This window comes from Strix uralensis, chromosome 1 (assembly GCF_047716275.1).
Source record: "Strix uralensis isolate ZFMK-TIS-50842 chromosome 1, bStrUra1, whole genome shotgun sequence".
Lineage (NCBI taxonomy): Eukaryota > Metazoa > Chordata > Aves > Strigiformes > Strigidae > Strix > Strix uralensis.
In genome coordinates, this window is record NC_133972.1 from 131,298,831 (window position 1) to 131,322,330 (window position 23,500).

General features: G+C 41.1%; 1 long non-coding RNA gene across 1 annotated transcript in view; it reads right to left on the reverse strand.

Annotated features, from left to right (window-relative positions):
- The window catches only part of LOC141954299 (uncharacterized), a 44,153-nt gene that overhangs the window by 20,377 nt on the left and 276 nt on the right, over nt 1-23,500 (reverse strand). The gene's annotated exons all lie outside the window — the stretch shown is intronic.

Here is a 23,500-nt window from a genome sequence, read left to right on the forward strand (position 1 = left end):
AAAGACATTTTAAACATACATTTTGGACATGGCATCTGATTTTTTTCCTCTATTTTTAGGAAAGTTTATGCAATTTGTGTAATGGAGGTTACAGGTGATAATAAAAACATCTTCTGTGAAATACATCACACTGTTTGTCTAACAGCCTGGAACAGATTGAACAGAAATCAAGAAGGGAAGGAATTTATCTTGTGCCCATCAACCAGTAGAGAAAGATTATTATAATTAATTATTATAACACAGCTATTTAACAAGGTACACTGTCATTTATTCATGTGCCAGAGCGCAGCTGAAAATTGCCCATCAGAAATAGTTTTGACTGAAGAAACTGAAAGGCAAAACAGGAACCACTTGACAATGTCAGAAATTTACTAGGGCAGGAATATATATTTGAACGAGCCACATTTATTTTAAGAATCCACATTTGTTGCTCATTCACCTCAGAATAAACATTACCAAAAGTGATCCAACTCATGCCAAAGATTGTCCTGCTGATAACAGTTTTAAACTACCACAGACATTCAGTATACAATCGCTTTATTCTTCAGTGTGTTAGTGATGCTTTTTTTCTCCAGCAGCTGCAAATGTTCACAGCAATTTATTCTATATGTACAGCTAAGTTGTTCCTGTTTCTTGGCTTTCCAAGCCTAAAATGGATCCTGCTGATCTGCATTACCATATAAAAGAAACACAGCTGTATACTTCTCCTTTAGAAAGTGCTTGGTTTAGGTTCATCATGTCACTGTCCAGTCCTTTCTTCATCTTTACTGGAAGTCAGGTCTGAATAGGTATCAATCTCTTTGGTAAAAAAACTGATGTGAAGAAATCATCTGACATGACTGATGTCACTTGCTCCATGGTGGTACCATTTTCCAGCAGGGTTTTTGCAGGCCAGACACTACAAAACCTATATCTGGTTATTTCTGCTCATCTCCAGCCTCATGCTCTTCAATTTTTTCCCCTTTGCTCTCCTTTTTGAGTTCCAGCAAGGCACTATTAAGATGCCTTGATTTCAGTGGGTTGTTCTCACCATTTTTGGCAAGATACTTGCTGAGATCACATAATTTCTTCCTACTTGAGCAGTCTATTTAATCATAGTTTCAAACATATTTGTTTCCCCTTCCTTTTTTCTGATTTTGTTCAGGGATTGAAGTACTGTGATATAGTAATCTCAAATTCAAGTTTGTATTTCCCTCAAGGACTCTTGTCTAACAACATAGTCCAGAATCTGTATTTTGTTTAATTGTGTTCCCTCCCATAAAGTTAAGTTTATCTGCATTTTGAAAATCATCATCTAAATCATCATCTAAAATCATCATAACTGGAGTTTATAATCTGCAGTAAGCTTCTGTATCCGTAACTAGCAGAGTTTCTAGTTCATGACTTCTACCACAATAAAAGCACACACACAATTTATGACAAGATCTTTTCTCATGCACTTTCCTTCCTTTATATCATAAATAGCATTAAAAATACTCATTAATACACAAGACTGTGTATTACACTCAGTTGTTGTACAGTAAAGCAGGAGTCAATCACTCCAGTGTTCCCAGTTGCTAATCACTTTTTAAAGCCATCCCTCACCCACTCCTCCCACACACTTGAACATCTATTCAGCAATTTTAAACCCATTTTAAACTCTGTGCTAGCAATTTTTTTGAGAAACCTTCCTAAGACTGGCTGACATGCTGTCAAAAGAAAATGTTTGCAAGCCAGCTTTCTAGATAGGCAGTCAAAATGACAGGCAGACATCAAGCAGAACTGTCTGTTAACAAATAAAGGGTAGAAACAAGCCCTAACAAGAATGGCTGTCTGGCTTCAGAGAGCTGGATAGCTCTCTGATCATTCTACAGAACAGCAAAATTAACTGTGTTTCTAATTCCTCTCAGAGTGCTAACAAAACACATGATAAAAGCCTACTGAAACATCAATTAGTATCAAATTTCCTCACAAGATATTTGTGCATATCTAAGAGATGGTCACAAGTGTAACTCCCTGGAGCCATTGGACTCTCTGAACCCTGGATGTTTCAGTTGGTGTGAAAAAGATTTAGAAACCTGTTCTGCTCAATTTCAAAATAAAGATCTGGAAAGCCATTGAATTTGGCTTCCTTTAACTTAGAACCCCACCATGTTGTTTAGAATTGCATTTTAAATTATATTTCTTCTTCTATAAAAGTATTATCTTTGCAATATTTCATGAAAGTTGATAATAATCCAGAACATATGGAGCTATTACTGGAATATTCAGATATGATATTGCTGTAATATTCATTATTCTCATTTCAATTTTAAAATGATTAAAGGCAGACGTATTTCATATGAAATAAGACCTTGTCTTTTCTAAATTAGGGTGTCTCTTTCCGTATTGCCATGAAACATTTCCAGAATGAAAATTATCATCTTAGAAGTCTAAAGCACTCACCTTGGAAGGGCAGATTTATGTTCACATACTTGTTGCGGTGAGCGGGACAGTTGCAGAAGAAAAGACAGAGAGGTTCATTGTAGAGTACTCAGGGGTTTTTTAATTGGCACGGTTCCCTCGGATGCAGATCTGAAATCAGTTCCTCACTCAAAATCAAGCAGAATGGAAAAATATTTCCCTCCAGCCCAAGAAGCACTTTATTCACTGGTTTGGGGGATCTACTGGACACGTGCATACAGTCTTGCAGCCCCAGAAGGTATGTCCTAGGATCGCTTTTTGTAAGTGGAAAGGAATATTCACTTTTACATCAGATTGGGCTTCACAAGCAAGGTAGACCTGGTTTCATAATCATATTAGCTGCCACTTAGCTGTGGTCTGCTTAACAGGCATGATACAAATGCAACAGCAGTATTTAAATGTTGGACATTGGCCCCTGCTATTATAGTTACATCCGTAAAACCCCTCTTGGACTTTGGCAATATTCACTAATGAGGTGAAGGTATGGGGGGGGGGGAGAAGCATCAGTGCTGTAGAAACAAGTACAAAACTTCTCAGTTCTGTGCAGAGAAGTTCCCTATGACTCCCCAAGTAATTTCTGCAGATAACAAAGTAACATAACAAGTAGGGTCCAAGCCTGGCAAACCAGCAGTCTGAGCTGGTTATCAGGGAGCTGCCACATAAACTGTGCTCCAGTTGCCTTTTGACTGTTTCTCCATTCCCTGGAAAGATTCTCTGAGGAAAGGAGTCTCCCCTGCGCAGCGTGTTTGAACACGTTAGAAGCGATGAGGGATTGGAGGCAATGCTGCAGTAACAGCAACTGCTGCAAACACTGGCTGGAGATTCTACAGTGCATTGCTTGAAAATGTCTATTCCAAAACTTTTTCTAGAAATATGTCAAGTTAAGTAATGTTCCTCGTTGAGAAAGATTTTGCAGTTTCCTGCTGGAATATCTAGCTGCAGAACAGGGGCCACCTCACCTCTTCCATAACAGAACGAACAAGATCCTGTCAAGGTCCCCATGATTAGAGCATTAACCAGGGCTGTGAGAAATAGCTTTACATATCTGATCTAAAAGGCAGCCTTTAACAGAAATACCCACATCCCAAGCGACCTCTAGATTACCGGCTTCATCTTTTTCCTAGGAAGGGGAAGGGCTCACTCCTGTGAAGAATAAGAACATATTTCATTTCTAAAAAGTAAAGAAGCTTTTCACACAACATTAAAAGCAGTTAGTGAAGTGAAATGGTCTGTACGGGTATGCGTGGTGGGGAGTAGTTCTGACAGTACATAGTTAGAACATAGCAGATATTTTTAATTAAGGACACTGGAAACATAACCTAAAATTGGTATTAAAAATGCATATTTATGCAAATATATTAAGATAATCATGGGTGTAACGATAAAGTGAAATATCTATATTGTTAGATTTAGGGACACTTCAGAATAATCTTAAAGTTAGCCTGAAATCCTGTTTAATTCAGAATTAATAGTTTATTCTTAAATCACTTTTCTTTCAAATCATTGAATACAATTTTAAAAGCATATAAGTAGCTTTAGAGCCCGAGTACCACTGATCTCCAAAGAAGCTCACATTTCTAATACCTAAGCTGTTACAGAAGTAAATCTAGAACCATAAATCACTTAGGCTTTTTTGAAAACATAACCTATTTATTACAGCTAACACATATGTGATTAAATGATTATGCTCTTTTCTTATCCCAAAGTTGTTGTAATATGCAGGTAGAATATAGTCATGTTGCTGTACAATACATAGGTATTACTGCTTGTTCTGTTAACAAAATAATGTTTATTTTGACAGAAGCTGCTTGGAAACTTGTGAATACCCTAATCTTACTGCCTACCCGTTCCTCTGCTAAAGATTTTGATAAGTCTGACAACACATGCAGCTCCACAAACCCTGAGATGTGTTTAAAGATCAGCAAAATCCCTTCCCGTCTGTTTATCCCCCTATATATCTGTTTCTCCTCCTCCATGACAGAGGTTTGAGGGGTGTGCTCTGTGCAGCTGTGGGGTTTGGGTGCATGTCAGGTGAAGACTTCTCCATGTCACACCTGTGACTTTGGGGAGGGGTTGTTAAGGAGGAGGACAGCAAGCCTTCCCGTGAAGGGCTGACCTCTGCTTCTCTCTGCTTCTTCCCCAGAGTCTCCGGGCTGAGGTCCCCAGCCCACGCTGACACCTCAACAGCCTGCTGGGGTGCAGAAACACGTGGAGCAGCATGTCTCTATGGGCATGGCACACCCAAATGCTGCTGTGCTGATGAGCATAGCGTGCGCCTTGCTCAAACAGTGATGGGTCATGAGGGACTAGGGTACATCTCCCAACCCCCTCCCAGTGTCTCAGCCCTCCCAGGTGAGAGACTCCATTCCTCTTTAAGGCATGATGCCAAGGAGGCAAAATGTCACCAAGGCTAATCAAGGTTGTGGCACATGTGTACATATTCCCTGAGAAGGAGGGGGTACCACAGCCTTCATAAAGGCCTCTAAATTGTCTGCTAACAATTCTGCAATCACATCCCCATTTTCCCACCAGCACCACCCCGCTTAATCTCCCCTCCTCTCCAAGCTAGCTCTTAATCATGAATAAAACACTACAAGAAGTCCTCAGTGTTCTAAAACATCCTGTGCTTCCTGCCTAAATGAGCTGCTTTGGCTTTAGCCACAAAAACTGTGGTTTGTACTATTCAGCCTTTCAGGACAGTTCAGCTCAGAAAAACCCACTCTGAAAAAAAAGGGCAAGAGATGTCTTCCTCATCTGACAAATATGTGTACATGGTAAAAGGAGAGCTGCCCCCCTGCCACAGAGAAGAGTCATATGTTATCAGCAAATCTCTAATAACACACACAAATCTTAATCCAGGGCTAACTGGAATTGAAATATCTTGCCTTCTGCATTACACCTCGCCCCATATGTTTTTACACTGAATGGGTTTAAAATGCCTATTCATTACCCTGGGATTGAGCTATACCGCCACTGAGCATACAGAGAGTCACGGCCCCATGCTGCACAGTGCTGATGGTTTCAGTTCCTTTACAATACCCAGAGGAAAGCTGCTAACCCACAGTCACGCACCACAAGGTCTCGTTTTCTGATGACCTCCCCCTTTTACTGCCAGCAAACAGAAGCAGCGCAAATTGTGCAGAACCCAGGGGAGGGGGGAAAGGCTTTTCACATACCTCATTTTGCTGCCCCATTAAAGACAAGAGGTGTCAGCAAAAAAAGGCTCTGGATCTCCACTCATAAATTTTAGTGTGGAATTGCAACAGTTTGGGCACTCATTTTGACTTTATGTAACTTTAAACTATTGCATAATCACATTTGGGGAAGTTCGAGCTACCGTGGACATTCATAGGAGCCGGAGGGTCTTATTCAGCAGAAGAAATGAATAGAAGTGCAGGGAAACAGGCAAAACACAGAGGCTCAGTTGTTCCTGGGTGCTTACATCACAAAAGTGCTAATTACAGTAATTTGATGTTGCCCAGATTGTAGCACTCCATCAAGTTAATGAATTTTAGCATGGTGACAAATTATTTTTGTTTCTAAGTGGGCTGTAGTCTCCTTTCAGTGAAATTATTTTAAATCATTAAAATTTCAATTAAATTTCAGGAAAAAAATTGCAAGTGAAGCATATGTGTATTTTGAGAAAGTTTTCCCAATGTTTCAGCTGTCAATTTAAAAACATATGCAGTTAATTTCTGTTAACTGGTCCTGCCATTCACAATCATGTCTAAAACATGCAAATCACATCATTCTTTATACATCTATACATCATCCATAGCACCAGATTGTTCAAAACACTCTTTTAAGAGTCAAGGAGGTACTTGGATTTGAATGCATCGTTTCTGTGTTTTCAGAGAATGAAAACATGCTGATGAATGAACAACCTCACAGCTGCAGAAACAAATGGTGTTTTTCCTCCTGACTGCCTCCACCAGCACCCTCACAGATGACTTACGCACCTCTTTTTCTGAATTACTGAAACACCCTGCATGTACAGCCGCATGCATATTGATGTTCTGCTGTTATCAGATGCTTACACTGCAGAACTTCTAATTATAAATTGGACACTGCCCAGATGATAGTCTGTCAAATTAATAAATTATAACTCAGTCATCTACAGCACCACAAAGCCCTGTTGTGGTTTTGGGGTGGTGGTTTCTTTACAATTTTGATTCAGAGCATAAGGATGTTAATGACTTCCTCAGAGCCACAAAACATAACATTACTTCAGAAAAAGACTTATGGGCAGATAGTTATAACACATTCAGGGGCTGATACAAAGAATGCAGCTTCTTTTAGACATGGGTCAAGTATTTGCTCTTTCATATTGCATCTGTTTCAAGTAGAAATTACCAAATTAAAAGAATAAGAGGCAAATGACTAAATGACTTGGGAGACACAGACCCAAGTCTTTAATTACAAGCAGTTTGATTGAGGTCCATAAGGTGCTGAGCATTTCTTGAAAAGGGAGTGAAGGAGAGCTGGAAGACATCCAGCACTTTGCAGGACGCAAGTCTGCTGGATAGTTAGATAGCTAAACTCACAGCAGCAACTGGAGCCACCTCTGCTGACAGTGAATGATCAGATACCATGGCAGGCCCAGTTCATCCTTGTCAGAAATAAAATGAATGCTTTTCAAATCCTAACCTGCATGAAATTCTGCAAATTTTGCCTTTTTTTTTTTTAATGTAAACTTATATAAATTGTAAGAATCCTCTCCCTCCTGAGTGCAGGAATGATTAGATTTTTAATTTCATCAGCTACAGTGGAAAAATCTAATAAGTGCCTTCTATTAAATTCAGCTTTAAATTATTTACCTTGAAGAAAATAATTGCACCATCACATCTGTTTTATATTAGCAAATAAGGGAAAGGAAGAAGAAAAAACTCTATGTGATATACTGTGCACAGGATGGATGGATGAATGGATTGGTCTTAAAATTAATGAGCTGGGAACTAACAGTCATTAAACAGAAGAAGAACAAATAATCCCCCCCACTGTTTCTTATGTGACAATGATATGCTTATGAACCAAAACTCTGAGGACAATTGAACTCCAGTAGGGAGTAGCAATGCCAGCCCTGCAGCCGTCAGTGCCCCCATGCTGAAAGGCTAAACCAGTCCACACGGCTAAAACCTGACCCCGGGCAAAAGCTTTTAAATTCTCTGATCCTCTCTCATGCTTTGTATCTGTCACCTGGAGTAGCAATACTTAGGACAATTTTATCTCTGTTATTACTGAATCAGTTTTCCCATTTGGGTGTGCAATTCTTTATCTTCAATATACAGTAAGAACACAGTATACACAGAAGCACCAGTATTAAATTCCATGCATTTCTACTGGTTTACTGTTTTATAAATAGATGTGTACTTAGGACTATTGTCAATAGTATAAATGCTTGTATCTACATACAGTTGACAGCTAGAAGAGGCAAATTAAGATGAGATTTAACATATTAGCAGTAGCCAGATGACCAGATACAACCAAAACCAGAATCATCTGACTATAGTAGTGTATGCTTGCAAAGCATGCTTGCTTATCTGACATGATATGTTTAATATGCTTTATTGCTGTAGCAGCCAGAGCATTTCTTTAGAGCCTTGCAGAGCTGCAATCCCACAGCTGCAGAAGTTGCTGCATCATTCAGCTCTGCTTGCAGAACTGCAATTCCCAGACTTCATCTTTCATTGAAGCCACTGATACACTTGCCCCAGACACCCTCCTGGAGCCTCACAGGGATGGAGAAAACACAGCAAAAGTGAATTACTAACAGCCTTGGGCTTTTTCTAAAAAAAGACCATTAACATTTTCCTGGTATTTTTCTTCTTAATCACGTATGAAAGGTAAATGGGAGATGCAAACATCATCATGCTTTCTAATTCCTTTAAAACCAAATTAGATTTTACTCTACACTTTGTAGTTGCATCATTGTCTATATACTGCAGGATTGCATGTTTAAAAAATAAAAAAAAGCAAAACAATTCAAAAAGGTGTATGCAATGTGTGTTTTGCTTCAGTGACTATGACCTTTAAAAATATTCAAGCTGCTGTTTGATTTAACATTTTAACAGCAAATACATTTTAATGCACAGAGGACCATTCTCAAAGTTCACAAAAATGTTTGCATAGATGAAAAAAGGACTAAAAGACTAGCAGAGAAAAAAAAAATAGCCATAGGTTCCTTCTAAGTGTAGAATAACCTGAAACTAGCAAGTTTGCTCATACACAGTCTGACACCACACAATTCTGATCACTCCCAGCCCCAGACCAGCATTTTATAAGCAGCTTGGTTCAAAGTTCACATAAATCACCAGGAAACCTTCCACTACTTCAATAGACCATTTCATTGAATTAAATCCTTCTTACTTTCTTTAGGCACTTTCCTGCACCTGTGTCACAGAGCAGAATCAGAGGTTTTGTAGACAGGACAGACCTCTCACGAGGAGAATATATGAAGACACCAGAATACAGGAGAGGTTACACCATCACCATCTCCTGGCCCCTACCCTGATTGGAGATCACACTCCAGTCCACTTGTTTCACTGACACATTTAGACATAGAATGACACCAAAGGCAGATCACACTCACTTTAGCAGAAGCATCTGCGGTTCTTCTGCATGTATTTTACAGGTATTTTGGCTTTCTTTACTGTTGCTTAGCCAGCATCTCCCATGGCCTGATTCAGTCACCTGAACATCAGCACCTGGTGCCACCTGAGATGCCTTGGAGAATCCTACCTGCCCACATTGACTGATAATCTCTAGGGCATCTCAAATTGCACTAGACACCCTCATTCAGGTAACTAAAATATATCCATTGTGTTAGAGGCCTTCCCACTCACCTCCCCAGTGTTTTTGTGACCTTAACCTTGTGTTGTCTCCACAGCTTCCGAGCCTCAGCCTTCACTCCCGTGCCAGGGGACTGGCAGGGCTTTCAGCAAAGTGAGGCCATAGAGACAACACTGTGAATGAGGGCAGCTCTTGGCAGCTCACTCCCTCTCTGCTTGGGTTGAGGACAGGAAGCCCAGCCCCTTGCCCAGGAGCTCAGCACAGCCCCTTGCCCCAGCAGGAGTTCAGTCACAGTGAGCTGTGTCACTGTTCAGTCACTGTCCTGCTGACAGTGCATGGTCCACACACCGAGAAGCAAGAGGAAGATGTGCCAGATGAGGCATTTCTTAGTCCCTGCAGGATACTGTGAATTTACACACTTGTTCTCTTTATGATGGTTCATTCCTCCTAGCAAGAGCTAGACAGAGGGGGTTTTCTTCCTTGCAGGCAGCAGTACTTTCAAGCCCATTGCATCTAGTGGCCACATACATATTCATTGTACATAGACTCTACTGGGTATTTCTTTTCCTGGTCATATTTAATTCCCAGCTCACTGTTATCCTTCTGTAGAGCCCATAGGCTCATCCGTCTGAGGGGTTTTGCTAATACGAGCCATCATTTATGTCCACTGGAGCTGTACTGGAGACAAAACTCCCAGCTAAACCCATCAACTTCATCTTTAGACAAAACAAAATTTTAAAAAATCTGTGCTTGCAGGATATTTTTTTTTTTTACAGTAGAATTTGCCTTTTTTTTTTTTTTTCTTCCTGACAAGTCTGTGAACACTTGGTCCTTTTATCCCACATCTCCTAGCCAGTTCAAGCTCAGGTAAGGCTTGAACTAAGCAGCATGCAGCATGCCAGCACAGGCCACATGTTGATGACTGCTTCTGCATCTTTGGTGCTGCCAGTGCTGCTTAGACAGCTCAAGGTACAAGTTCCTTTTGGGCTTTTGGTCTATCATTAGCAATACCTGAACTGAAGTCTCTTCAGTTAGAAAAAAGCAGCATGCAGTATGCCAACCCTGGACATATCAGTGCCTTGGATGGCTGCTTCTGTATCTTTGGTGCTGCCAGTGTTGGGATGAGTTCAGATAGCTCAAGGTCTCAAGCAGAGCCAGAGAAACAATTTCCTTTTGAACTTCTGGTCTGCCACTAGCAGTACCCGAACTGAGGCATTTTCATTTAGGAAGCAGCACTATGAAGAGAACAGTCTCTACAAAATATTGTCAGTTTTGAGCTTTGTCTTTTCCTTTTGCCTAAAATAATGTACATACATTATTGAAAGGCCATGAGACTCCTCCTGTTTGCTTTTGAGATTGTCCTGGTTTCGGCTGGGACAGAGTTAATTTTCTTCCTAGTATCTGTTACAGTGCTGTGTTTTGGATTTAGTATAATGTTGATAGCACCAACCAAAACATCAGTGTGTTAAGTAGCACTTAGGATAAGTCAAGGATTTTTCAGTTTCCCATGCTCTGCAAGCGAGGAGGTGCACAAGAAGCTGGGAGGGAGCATATACAGGACAGCTGACCTGAACTAGCCAAAGGGATATTCCATACCATAGAATGTCACGCTCAGTATATAAACTGAGGGGAGTTGGCTGGGAGGGGCAGATCGCTGCTCAGAGACTGACTGAGCATCAGTCAGCAGGTGTTGAGCAATTGCATTGTGCATCACTTCTCTTTTCTTTGGTTTTATTTCCTCTCCCTTTTTGTCATCTTCCTTTTCATTACAATTATTATTATTAGATTTTAATTATTAAACTGTTCTCAACCCACAAGTTTTACTTTTTTTTCCCCAATTCTTCTCCTCATCCCACTGGGCCAAGTGAGGAGTGAGAGAGCAGCTGCATGGTGCTTAGCTGCCTGTTGGGGTTGAACCACAACAGAGATAAAAACATTAGGTGGGTTGTTTCTTTTTCCTAGGTCTAGTGGCATAACATTGCTTTAATCTTTCCAGCTGGGCAACTGCTGGTTTTATGGATGTTGTTTATCTTTTTCTGCTGTTGCATTATTTAAACATTGTCACAGACAGCAGCACTCAGGCTAAATATTTTTTTTAAAAATCAATAAAACAAAATCCCTTCAAAATATTGCTTGGTGGGGGGGAAGTCCCTGAACTTTACTGGATGCTGGTAAAGCACTTCAGGACATTTCTTCACTATGAGGGTGGTGAGGCGCTGGAACAGATTGCCCGGAGAGGTTGTGGCTGCCCCCTCCCTGGAAGTGTTCAAGGCCAGGCTGGATGGGGCTTTGAGCAACCTGATCTAGTGGAAGGTGTCCCTGCCCATGGCAGGGGGGTTGGAACTGGATGATCCATAAGGTCCCTTCCAACCGTTACCCTGCCCTTGTCCTGTTCCCTGGCTTTCTGCCTCAGTGAGCACAGCCTTCTTCACAGTCCCATGCTCTTCCTCCCTGTGATGCATCTCCAGCCACCTGATAATGCCCTGGGAAGACTACTCTAATACAACAACAGCACGATGGGAATAAAATGAGTCACTACAGGAGCCATAAAATCACATTTTACTTATTACACCATAACTTCTCCAAGCAGGCCATTCCTACAACAGATCAAACTTCACTTCTGCAAAACAAAGCAGAAAACCCCAAACGACAACTCTCACAACGTGTTTTTCCAAGTCCTACCGCCAGGAGACCCTAGATAAATAACGTCCCAAGTCATTTGTTGCACAGTCATCTTCCCACAGCTATTTGTCCAAAGAATGGGCTTGAAATATCCACAGAGCTATTCAGTGCTTTGGCAGTAAGTTACAAATATTTATTGATTTAGCTTTCCAACAGACTCAAGTGTTCAGCCTGTTATCTAGCAGGAGAGTACATATCCTCCTCTTAAATCCTGGCAGGATAGTAAAGGATTTCTGCCAAACTAGTTTATTGCTATTCTCTTTCCCCCATGGCTATCAATACCACAGAGACCTGTACATCGGCCTTCTGCACAGGGATTGATTTTACCCTCTGGTCTGCTACAAACGTGGTGAGATTAGCTGATGTCTTCCTGATGGACCTGCTTTTCCCCCAGGGTAGCACTATGAACCCTCTTCATCCTAATCTAACTAAGTATTTATAACCAGAATTCTTCCTGCAATCTGCATAGGTACATATTTTTATGTGACAGAAGCAACCATTGCAAGGAAAGGTACAATCTAGCAATGCCACTGGATCATTTCCCATACAATTCATTTTATTAACTCCAGCTTTGTTCGGTGCCAGACGACCCAGTAACAGGAGACCATGAGAGCTAGCTTCATAAACCTGCTGTACTTGATAAAAATCAGACTTAAAGAAGAGAACTCAGTGGCGGTAATTCTTCCTCTATTTAAAAGCAAGTCTAAGATGAACGGATAGCCAGAAAACTTCCTTTGAAACAATTGCATATTCACTGATGTGGTTTCACAAGCTCACTGTTCATTGCACCCTGGCAGACACTCACCACACAGTGCATGCTTATAAAGCTATTATCTAAATCTGATGGTTTACACTCCCTGAGGTTTTGTGCATGTACATTTAACATAATGCTTATCAGCTGTAAGTGCCATAGGGATAGGATTTTTAAATTATTCCAAACAGCCTGTAACTAAATTGGCAAATAAATTGCTATCATTTTAGATTCAATCCACCATACTCATCATTTTGGTGCTGTTATCCACAAAAAGACCCTGAAGATGCTTTGCTTGTTGTCCACTTATTAAGCAAGAGTCGTGATCCAGTTGTTACTGTATTTGTCTCACCTTACAAAGGATTACCAATCACTGATGCACTATTGAACAGAGAAAGCCAAAGTCTCTTTAAATCTCAATTTCCCTGTTTTTTTTAAATTTCAGTTTTATTAATATGCCTTCTTTTCGTCTTTGAAATAATTGGCAGTTGCTCAATCACAAACATACCTTTTATCATTTGAAAAGCCCACAAGTCTCATTATGTTTAGTCTCTCCTTCTGCATATATGAAGAGCAGCCCAGCAGGTATTCATTATACCTCTCCTTTCAAGTACTATTGTTCTGATGTCATGGACATTTCTTCTAACCTGACCTTATGAAAGAGGTGATATGCTTTTCACTCTCTCATTTCCACATGATTTAGAGTCCATGTAAAGCAAGGAAATGAGAAATTATGCCTCTGTAAATTTGAAAAAACACACAGGTTGGGTGTCATCCCACCTGTGACACCAGTTCCCTGCTGCTTCTGCTTTCTCACAGAGCTCTGGGGATCCTGGACCTCAGCCTAGCTGCAGAGAAAAGCCAATGTCTGCACACACTCTAAGGAAACCTTATTTTAGCCACACAGAGACACTGACCCAGAGCAACAGGCAGGCACAGACAGCACACAACTTTGCTCTGCCTGGCCCCGGGAATCTACTTTGCTTTAGCTGAGAGAAAACACTTCTCCGGTCTGTTCCACCACTCCTTTGCCACAGCCAGGACAAACAGGTTACAAGCACATCTTCCAGGACTCACAGGGTTAGATGCAGAAGCAAAAATGACCTAAACAATTGATGTGGCATGAAATGATATGTTGCAAACTCATGTACATTATGCATCTAATGCCAGACCTGTACACACACAGCTGTGTACCTGGAGAAGTACCACATCCTCTTACCCCACTTTGAAGAGCTGCTGCTCAAGCAGGTGGGGCTGTGCTCTGCAAACACTTTGGCACCTTCAGTCGTCAGTTAGTCATCAAGTCTATATCCACATGTTCCCGAGCAGGCTTGCCCTTGATCATGGCTCAAGGTCTAAAGCACAGCCATGCTATCAGCCACTGCTTTCTATGCTTGCACAGAAAGAGCTCACATACTGTATAAAGAGCATCTCCTAGGTATTTCTGCCACAACAATATAAAATAGTTACAACTTCCTAGAGTACCTCATCTCTCCTCTTCTGGAGTTCTTCTGTATTCCTGGATTTTTGCTATGCCTTTATTATTACAGCCTTTATATTGATGTCTCATTTAATTGGTTTTATACCAACAAAATAATTTTGTTGACTTCAGTCTCTGTTTTTTTGTGCAGTGCTAAGTTGCGACTGACTACATATCAAGAACACATGAGCCTTAAGTACACAGAAGTGATAGCTAGAAACTGAAGAATATCTTCTCTCAGGTATTTGGGGTGAATAAACTACATTAAGGGAACATTAGAGAACTATGTTTTGAGGAACAGCATTTTGAGGGTAAATTTGAAGACATATGAAAACATATCAAAGAAGTGATAACCCTTACTCTGTGTTAAATAAGTTTTAAACCATGGCAAAATACTGCACAAAAGAGAGAGAAAATAAAGGGGGGTTTTGCCAAATAATGTTTACAGAGATAACATGATCCTTCTGTGCAGTTTGAAGTCCGTGGTGGTCTTCACATGCTAGCCTACTTCATTCTGAAATTCAGATCGTAAATTATCTTTCAAAATTTACATGGTGGATATCTATTTAAATTTTCCGTTCTTTGGGTTTTTTCTTTCTTCTTTTTCTACATTTTAATAAAAAAAAAAAAAGAAATAACTTGTTTGGATAAACCTGTTCTTTCAAATTCTCCGATGGTTTATTCATCTAGTTCATGTTCATATTCATCATGTATCTTCAGCAGGATTAAATTAAGGAAAAAAAATACTTCTTATTCTTTCATTCCACTAAACAGAATACTTGGGAGCTGACCAGGTAAAAAGCATGTGCCAGTATGCCTTTTCTGTCTGTATTTGAAAATGAGTAACAAAGTGGTAGTGTTCCAGCAAACCTCTGCCACCTAGCATTTCCAGAGTACCCTTGAGATCTAAATACTTTAGGCTGACCATCAGCTACTAATTTTCACTTAAACTAATTCCATAGGAAAAACGGCATAGGAGGAACATAAAGTTTAATGCAAGAAAATTGTCTCTCACATTAGAATTGATTGCTGTTCTTACAAATAATGTATCTATTTTCTTCTCTTACTTCAGTCAGCCTTAGAGAACAAAGTTTAAGCTTTAGAATACTCATTTGTAATAACAAGTGATCTAAAAAATGAAAAAAGTGCATAAATGCACTTGTTTCAAAAGCACTGGAAACCCAACAAATAACAATAGCTTGAAATAAATATTGCTCTGTAACACTAGACTCCCCATGATACAGAGCATAGGAAAAACAATTCTGTGAAGAGCTATAGGGAATTTTGGTATTTTTTATGATAAGCATCTAGGTTTTAATAGGCAAATGAGTAAACTAAAGAACCAGAACTTTCCAGAACAAAAAAACAGGGATGAGTATTGGAGACTAAATAAAAATTATATTGCTCAGACACTATGGAGAGTCATTCATTTCACCTTTGTTATTAGTGATTTTCTGTATCACTGAAGAGACATTCAGAATGAATATGGCTTCAGCCTTAAAAAAAACCAAAACAAAAACACACACTTCTCCAGTAACAAGCAGATTATACAGCTCATTTTACAGATGCAAATGAAGCCACCACTAAAGTATGTGCAGAGGATTCAATTCTCCTTTTGACCTTAGCTCTTACATGCCAATTGCCTGCCTTGTTTCAAATAGCTGTTCCTCAGCTAGTGAAAAACACCTGCTGTTTCCATAGGTGTTAATCTTTGTTAATCTTAAACTCTGCTCCTACAGCTCTATCAGAGAATATAAAAATTTAGGATGCTGCAGACACCGATTTTCTTGGGCAGCCAGAGCTTATTCCCTTTCAAATCCAAGTGCAGATATAACCCCGGAAGGATGAGATAAACCAGGCACAGCAAAACCTGCAGAACACTGGCAAAAACTTTATCCCCCTATCTGTACAATTCAGGTCATAAAATATCATAGAAATTCTGGAATCAAAAATGAAAAATACTCCAGGGAGACCTTGTTGTCAATGAACATTTTGTGGACATTTTACAGAGGTGTTCCATAGACTAAGGGAATGGTATCTATGTATTAGATCAAATGACGGGAAGGGAGCTGTGGTTAATAAGGATGTATTGGGTAGTGTGGGACCTGAGCATGACGTTTCCCAGAGAAGTTTTGGATGCCCCATTCCTGGAAGTGTTCAAGGTGAGGTTGGATGGGGTTTTGAGCAACCTGATCTAGTGACAGATGTCCCTGCCATGCATAGCAGGGGGGTTGGACTAGATGATCTTTAGAGGTCACTTCCAACCCAAACCATTCTATGATTCCCTCTGTTGGCTTTGCTCAGCTCATGAAGATTCACAGCAAAACTCAGGAGCTGAACATCCAACTCCATCTGTTAGGACTTGAATCACATTCAGTCAGAAACCACAGAATAAGGGAGAAGCTCCTGTTTTGTAACTTAAAAGGTGAAACAGCTTGCAGATTTGCAAGCACACTAAGAATTTCTGCTTACAGATTATTGTAATCTTGTAACCACAATGGCTGCAGAGCTGAACTCTCTTCCCACAAAAAGCCAGACAGCTACTCACAGGGAAAAAGCATGCAATAACCAAAAATTATTAGAACAGGTATTTTTCCTTCCTGCTACTGAGATCTGTTGCCCTACCAAACTAATTCAACAAATGAACATTTGTCACTGTCCATAACTTCTGGCAAATCCTATGCTGTATTTTATATACCTAAAGAAGAAGGCTGAGTAGTTAATGACTGTCTTGAATGGGATCACATTCCTTTTACACCAGCTTCCCAAAACAAGAAAACAACCCACTGCACATACTCAAGTTATAATCATAAACAATAGTGCTCAACATTTAAACCACCAAGGCTCTGCAGCTAATACAGCACACTGGGGATGATGGGCCCTATTTCAGGCAAACAAGCAAGATGCCGTTAGGGTGCACAATGCCTAGCAGAAAGGGCAACAGCCCCCATCAGGGCAGGGAGAAACTACTGTAATATAAATAATTTGCAGAAGAAGATTTCATTTCACATCTGAACTCAGAACAGATATAAAAATAGGCTATTGTGTCTGGGATTGACATTTTAGATATTGCTTAGGTCAAGAAAAGTTTCCTGATCCTCTTCATTTACTGTTGCTCCCCAAGAGCCAAATCCTTTTCTCCACCCTGTGGCCTCCATTTTTCTCATAATTAGAAAGCTGTTTTCCTCCAGTCAAGACATATAAGTGATAGATTCTGGCTTATGTAGTTACAGCAGCTCATCTAGCTCAAACTGATGGCATCAGTTAATCACATAACTGCTGCCAACAATAACAGAGAGGAACTAAACCCTGTTCTAAACAGAAAATTAAGTCAAATAAATTAAAAAAACAAATAACCCTGATGGAATCACAGTCTGCTCGTAGGCATTTTATGAGCAAATTTCATCACAATAAATCCAATAAATTCTGTAGTTATTCACTTAATACTGTTTTTATTCATGTGGATGAAATTTTACAGTGAATTTTATAGAGAAACAATAAATTGCTACATTAAAAATCAAGACAATATTACAACAGCTCTTCTGTGTGCATAAGAGCCATCTCCTATCCAGCTCTTAAGTGGATTAACTTATATTGCCATATAAGATGAAATCAGGTTTGCCTGACTGCATTTAATTTCCATTCTATTTATGGAAAGTTCCCATTAACTCTGAAAAGCATTTAAGCTATTTAGAAACTTAAGTCTAAATGGAAAAATCTGCAAGCCTCAAAATAATGGTTTGACTACTCATTGTGGTTGCGAGTACTCATGTTTAAAACCTAATCTGCCTAATTTGAAATATCCATTTGAAACCAGGTATCTGTCTCCAGATGGGTGTTGTGACCACCAGCCTAGCATTCTCAGGAAGTTTCTCCATCTGCTTTGCTGGAGCAGCTACATTTTGCATAGCTGATTCACTGAGATAACTGTAACTAACCTCTGTCTTCTGTGTCTGTAACATGCTCAGTCTACTTCATCCCATTCTCTGCCCCAATATTTAACTTTCTATGTAAGGTAGAGAGTAATGAATCAAGAGACAATCTGTCTCCAGCATCAGCTTCACTGTCCACTTGGAGCCGGATACAAACTAGAATCATCCAAAGATGCTGATTACAATTTCAGACTGGGCACCCTCCGGCCCCCAGTTCATTCTCTTGGAGAGTCTCAAGTTTGTGCCGTTAGTTCAACAGCTATTATCTCCTTTTAAGGTAAGCATTCAGGACAATGCTCAGAGTAGTTACCAATACCTAATACCTAATTAATTCAGTTAAAGTAAACAAATCACTAACAGCTCATCACTCAAATAAGTTTTGTAAAAATAAAAATAAAAAAAAAAAAATCACGCTGCATTAACAATCAGCCTATTAAACTTTGGAAACATTTCAGAGCAATTCAGCTCAGGAAGAAGACTGTAAATCCTCTTAATTAGAGCTTGTTATGTAGCTACACATGTGCAAAAACAGCCCCGCATTTCAGGAAAACATGTTAGAAGACTTTTAATTCTTGCAAGCAGAAGCAGGAGTTAACCTCTTCTTAGCTCCAGAGCTAGAGAAAGCAGAAAAGCTTTACCCTTTCTGCTAACAAAATTAGGAACACACACACAAAAATTCTACTCTTACATCCAATAATCTTCCAAAGCCTTATAAGATTTTATAGGATTATACTAGTTATCCTCATCAGGAACACAGATGGTGCTCCTTTGCTGCAGTCAAGAATTAGGTTATGTTGACCCATGGTTTGAGATATCAGCCAGCAAAGGCCAAACAGAACAAACGACTGAAATGGGGAAGGATGGGTAGAACCCAAATACTGTTGCACAGCTTTCATACTGGTGTGAAATGGGTCAGCATAAGAAAGGCAGTGACAATGATTAAGTAAGGTAGCACAGAATTATCTCTGATTGAACGTCTACTTAATGCTACATCTTTAGCAGTGGAACTGGCTGTTCCCTGGACACCCAGCCTCATGAGCTGAGAGATGGGGAGGGGAAGCAGATTGGGGTCAGCACAGTTGAAGAGGAGATGGTCAGAGACCTGCTACACCACTTGGATGCACACAAGTCTGTGGGACCGGATGGGTTACACCCAAGGGTGCTGAGGGAGTTGGCAGATGTGCTCGCCAAGCTGCTTTCCATGATTTACCTGAAATCATGGCTAACTGGGGAGGTCCCATTGGACTGGACGGTGGCAAATGTGACACCCATCTACAAGAAAGTCAGAAAAGATGATCCAGGAAACTATAGAACTGTCAGTCTGACCTCAGTGCCAGGGAAGGTCATGGAGCAGGTCATCTCGGGTGCCATTAAAAGTCATATAATGGACAACCAGGGGATCAGGCCTAGTCAGCATGGGTTTATGAAAGGCAGGTCCTACCTGACAAACCTGATCTTCTTCTAAGACATGGCGACCTGCTTATTGGATGAGGGAAAGGCTGTGGATGTTGTTTACCTTGACTTTAGTAAAGCCTTTGACACCATTTCCCACAGCATTCTCCTGGCGAAACTGGCTGCTTGTGGCTTGGATGATCACACGCTTTGCTGGGTGAAAAACTGGCTGGATGGCCGGGCCCAAAGAGTGGTGGTGAACGGAGTTAAATCCAGTTAGCAGTTGGTCACCAGTGGTGTCCCCCAGGGCTCAGTTTTGGGGCCACTCCTGTTTAACATCTTTATTGATGATCTAGACGAGGGGATTGAGTGCACCCTCAGTAAGTTCGCAGACGACACCAAGTTGGGTGGGAGTGTTGATCTGCTTAAGGGTAGGGAGGCTCTGCAGAGAGACCTGGACAGGCTGGAGCGATGGGCTAAGGCCAACTGCATGAGTTTCAATAAGGCCAAATGCCGGGTGCTGCACTTGGGCCACAACAACCCCCAGCAGCGCTACAGGCTTGGGGAGCAGTGGCTGGAGAGCTGCCAGTCAGAGAGGGACCTGGGGGTGTTGATTGACAGCCGGCTGAACATGAGCCAGCAGTGTGCCCAGGTGGCCAAGAAGGCCAATGGCATCCTGGCTTGTATCAGAAATAGGGTGGCCAGCAGGGACAGGGAAGTGATCTTACCCCTGTACTCGGCCCTGGTGAGGCCGCACCTCGATTACTGTGTTCAGTTTTGGGCCCCTCACTACAAAAAGGACATTGAATTACTTGAGCATGTCCAGAGAAGGGCAACGAAGCTGGTGAAGGGCCTGGAGCACATGTCCTACGAGGAGCGGCTGAGGGAACTGGGGTTGTTTAGTCTGGAGAAGAGGAGGCTGAGGGGAGACCTCATCGCCCTCTACAACTACCTGAAAGGATGTTGCAGAGAGCTGGGGATGAGTCTCTTTAACCAAGTGACAAGCGATAGGACAAGAGGTAATGGCCTCAAGTTGTGCCAGGGAAGGTTTAGACTGGATATTAGGAAGTATTTCTTTCCAGAAGGGGTTGTTAGGCGTTGGAATGGGCTGCCCAGGGAGGTGGTGGAGTCCCCATCCCTGGAGGTGTTTAAGAGTAGAGTTGACATAGCGCTTAGGGATATGGTGTAGTTGAGAATGGTCAGCGTTAGGTCAATGGCTGGACTGGATGATCTTCAAGGTCTTTTCCAACCTAGATGATTCTGTGATTCTGTATCTTCCCCTCATATCTTCATCTTGCTACGCACCAAAGAAATTATGAGGCCACTGTGAAGGCACTGATGAACCAAAAATACGTGCGTGATGTTAACAGAACATCATAGTACTTACATCAGAAAGAAACTATTCAAGGGGGGAAAACAGCTTTGGGGAAAATTATTCTGAGACAATAAAAGTGACTTTCCCTATTATTTTCAAAAGAACATTACCATGGGAATGGAGTAATGCAATAGCAAATAATACCTGGGTTACTTTGGATAGTTAAGGGTGAAGTGAAGATTGACGTATTTGACCGCATAGTTCTTCAGATGCAAGAGAAAAACCAAATTAGTTAACAACACACAAGAGTGTGTTGTTATATCTCAGAGCGGTTCATTCTGTGTGAAAAACAAGTCGAACCAGCAGACTCAGTCACAAGTTAATTATGAAGTACCACATTTACAAAAGCTGTTTTGCTTCCCTACAAAAGCAAACAAAAAATAGTTGTGGGTGTAAACAGCTTAATTAAGGCATTTTTAAATTTAAATATAATACTGCAGCCTTCCCCAGAAAGCCACAAGTCTGACCCAGCAAAGACAACAGAAACACAGCATATCAGTTCAGTAATTAAAGCTCCAGTTATAGACCAGCTCATTAGTTCTGCCTGTGGTCCTCACGCTTAAGATTTTTCTTTGTGTGAGGAGGTGTCAGCTCCATTACAGATAATACATATACAGCCCGTGTCTCATAAACCAGTTCCCTCTAACACAGATGTGAGGCTTGTGTCAGGACTTTCTAACACCTCTAATACATCAAGCCTGCAGTGCTCTTAAGTTTTGCATTCTGACTCGAGAAAGAAAGCAGTCTTTGCAATAATATTAGGATCCACTAGAGACAGAGATAACTATTTCTAAGTAATTTCCCTCTAAATGACTTCGGGAGGTATCTGGGGGAGAGTTACTGCCACCAAAGGTTAAGTAGCTATAGGAAAATATCAACACAAGAATAAGCTATCATATCCTCACCATAGCTTCAGTGAATCTGGAAGCAAGAAGGTTTAAAGCCATCAGGGGATTGGGTTTCTGGTCCAATCTCCCAACAGCAAGAGTAGGAGCAAGAAACACAACTGACACTAAGACAAAGGCAATTAATCCTGCAGCCATTGAGAATGGGGGCCCAGAATCAACAAGCCAGGCCTTTGCTGATCTTTCCTGAACCTTTCCTATAATCATGAGACAATGCTCTGCTTCCACAGGGATTCACAGCCCTTCAAGGATACTGGTTAAGCCCTAGGAAAAATTCATGGGGGAAATGGGAAGTGGCTTTGCTTCAGAGCCCTCCCTGCTCCCAGCACAAACCTTCTTCATTCCCTGCTGCAGCACCACCTTGAGCACAGACACTTGCACTAGCCTGAATCCTCTAGTTCGGAAGAGGTCTCTGCAAAGATCTGTCCAGGGAAACCAGATCACTGAATTAGCCTTTGAAAGGGATGAAATCAAGAACAACTTTTATGCTAGGGCAATCCACCAGTGCAGCTGAACACAGCAGGTCCCTCACTGATGCCCTCCTCAAGCGGCCACAGCAGTCTGGAGAGGATGGGGTTACCAAGCAATGCCCTGCACTGCTCACAGCGTCCGCTAAAAAAGTTGAGACCTTCTCATGAAAACCTTCTTGTTTATTACAAAACAGTTATCTCTTGATGCCATACCTCAGAAGGGAGGCTACACAGCAAGATAGCTGCAGAGCCTGCTCCATCTGCATGGCTTATAACCGGCTATTTTCATAAGAAATTTCATCAGAACACAGATTGCTTTTGTTTAGCCTCTTTGGCTTATTACAAATCCTGGGCTGCAACAGTGGTGATTAAATAACATTCCCAAGCACTGGTTTAATTAAGCAGTGTAAGTTATTTATGCTAGACAGGAGCTCCTGATAATACTGCAACCTTTATTTTTAACTCCTTTACTGCAAAGTTGTGCTGAGAAAAAGCACCATCTGTCCTCTACTTTGGTCACCCCTTAGAAATTACCAGACACTCATTTTCAAAAATGCTAGGAGAAGAGCAGAAGTTTTTGCCAAAGTAATGTTTACTATAAGCAAATTCCCAAAGATTTAGAGAAGCTTTATGCGGATCCCGTTGTAAAGGCCTTTCAGGGCAATTATTGTATTCAAAATACTATAGCCAAAAGGTACTTTAAATCGACAGACGAGTTGTTACCTGGTCTGGCAGCAGAGTTTCTAAAAGCTCAGAAAAGTCAATGAAAACAAAGGTTTAGCCTTTGGTCATCAGCGAGGAGCCCCTCTCAGGGCAAAACAGAAGTGACTATACATAATGCTTCAGGTATATAAGGCATCAGTTTAACCTGTTAAAGACCAATACCAGGAATTCAACCAGGACACTGGGTCTTAGGAAAGGTGACCATATAAAAACAGGAATGCAGGTAGAAGCTAGAGGCAGCTGCACATTTCCTCCCAGTACCACCTCCCAGTGCCCAAACCTCAGCATCACATGGACCCAGGTTATTCCCGAGGTCCCTTCAGCCATGCGTCTCCTTGCAACAACTCCCCAGCCAGGCTATGGAAACACAGCAGCACCCCTTGGTTGCACAAATTCTTTGCTGCCAGGTATTTTTACCTGCACAACCCAACCAGCTCCTCTTGCCCTCACATAGGTGAGCTATGCCCTCTCAGGCACGGCACACACATCAGCCTAAATGTAGAAAGCCATGAGACTATTATCAGACCCTTGAGTAAGTCTCAGAAGTGTCATTTGATCA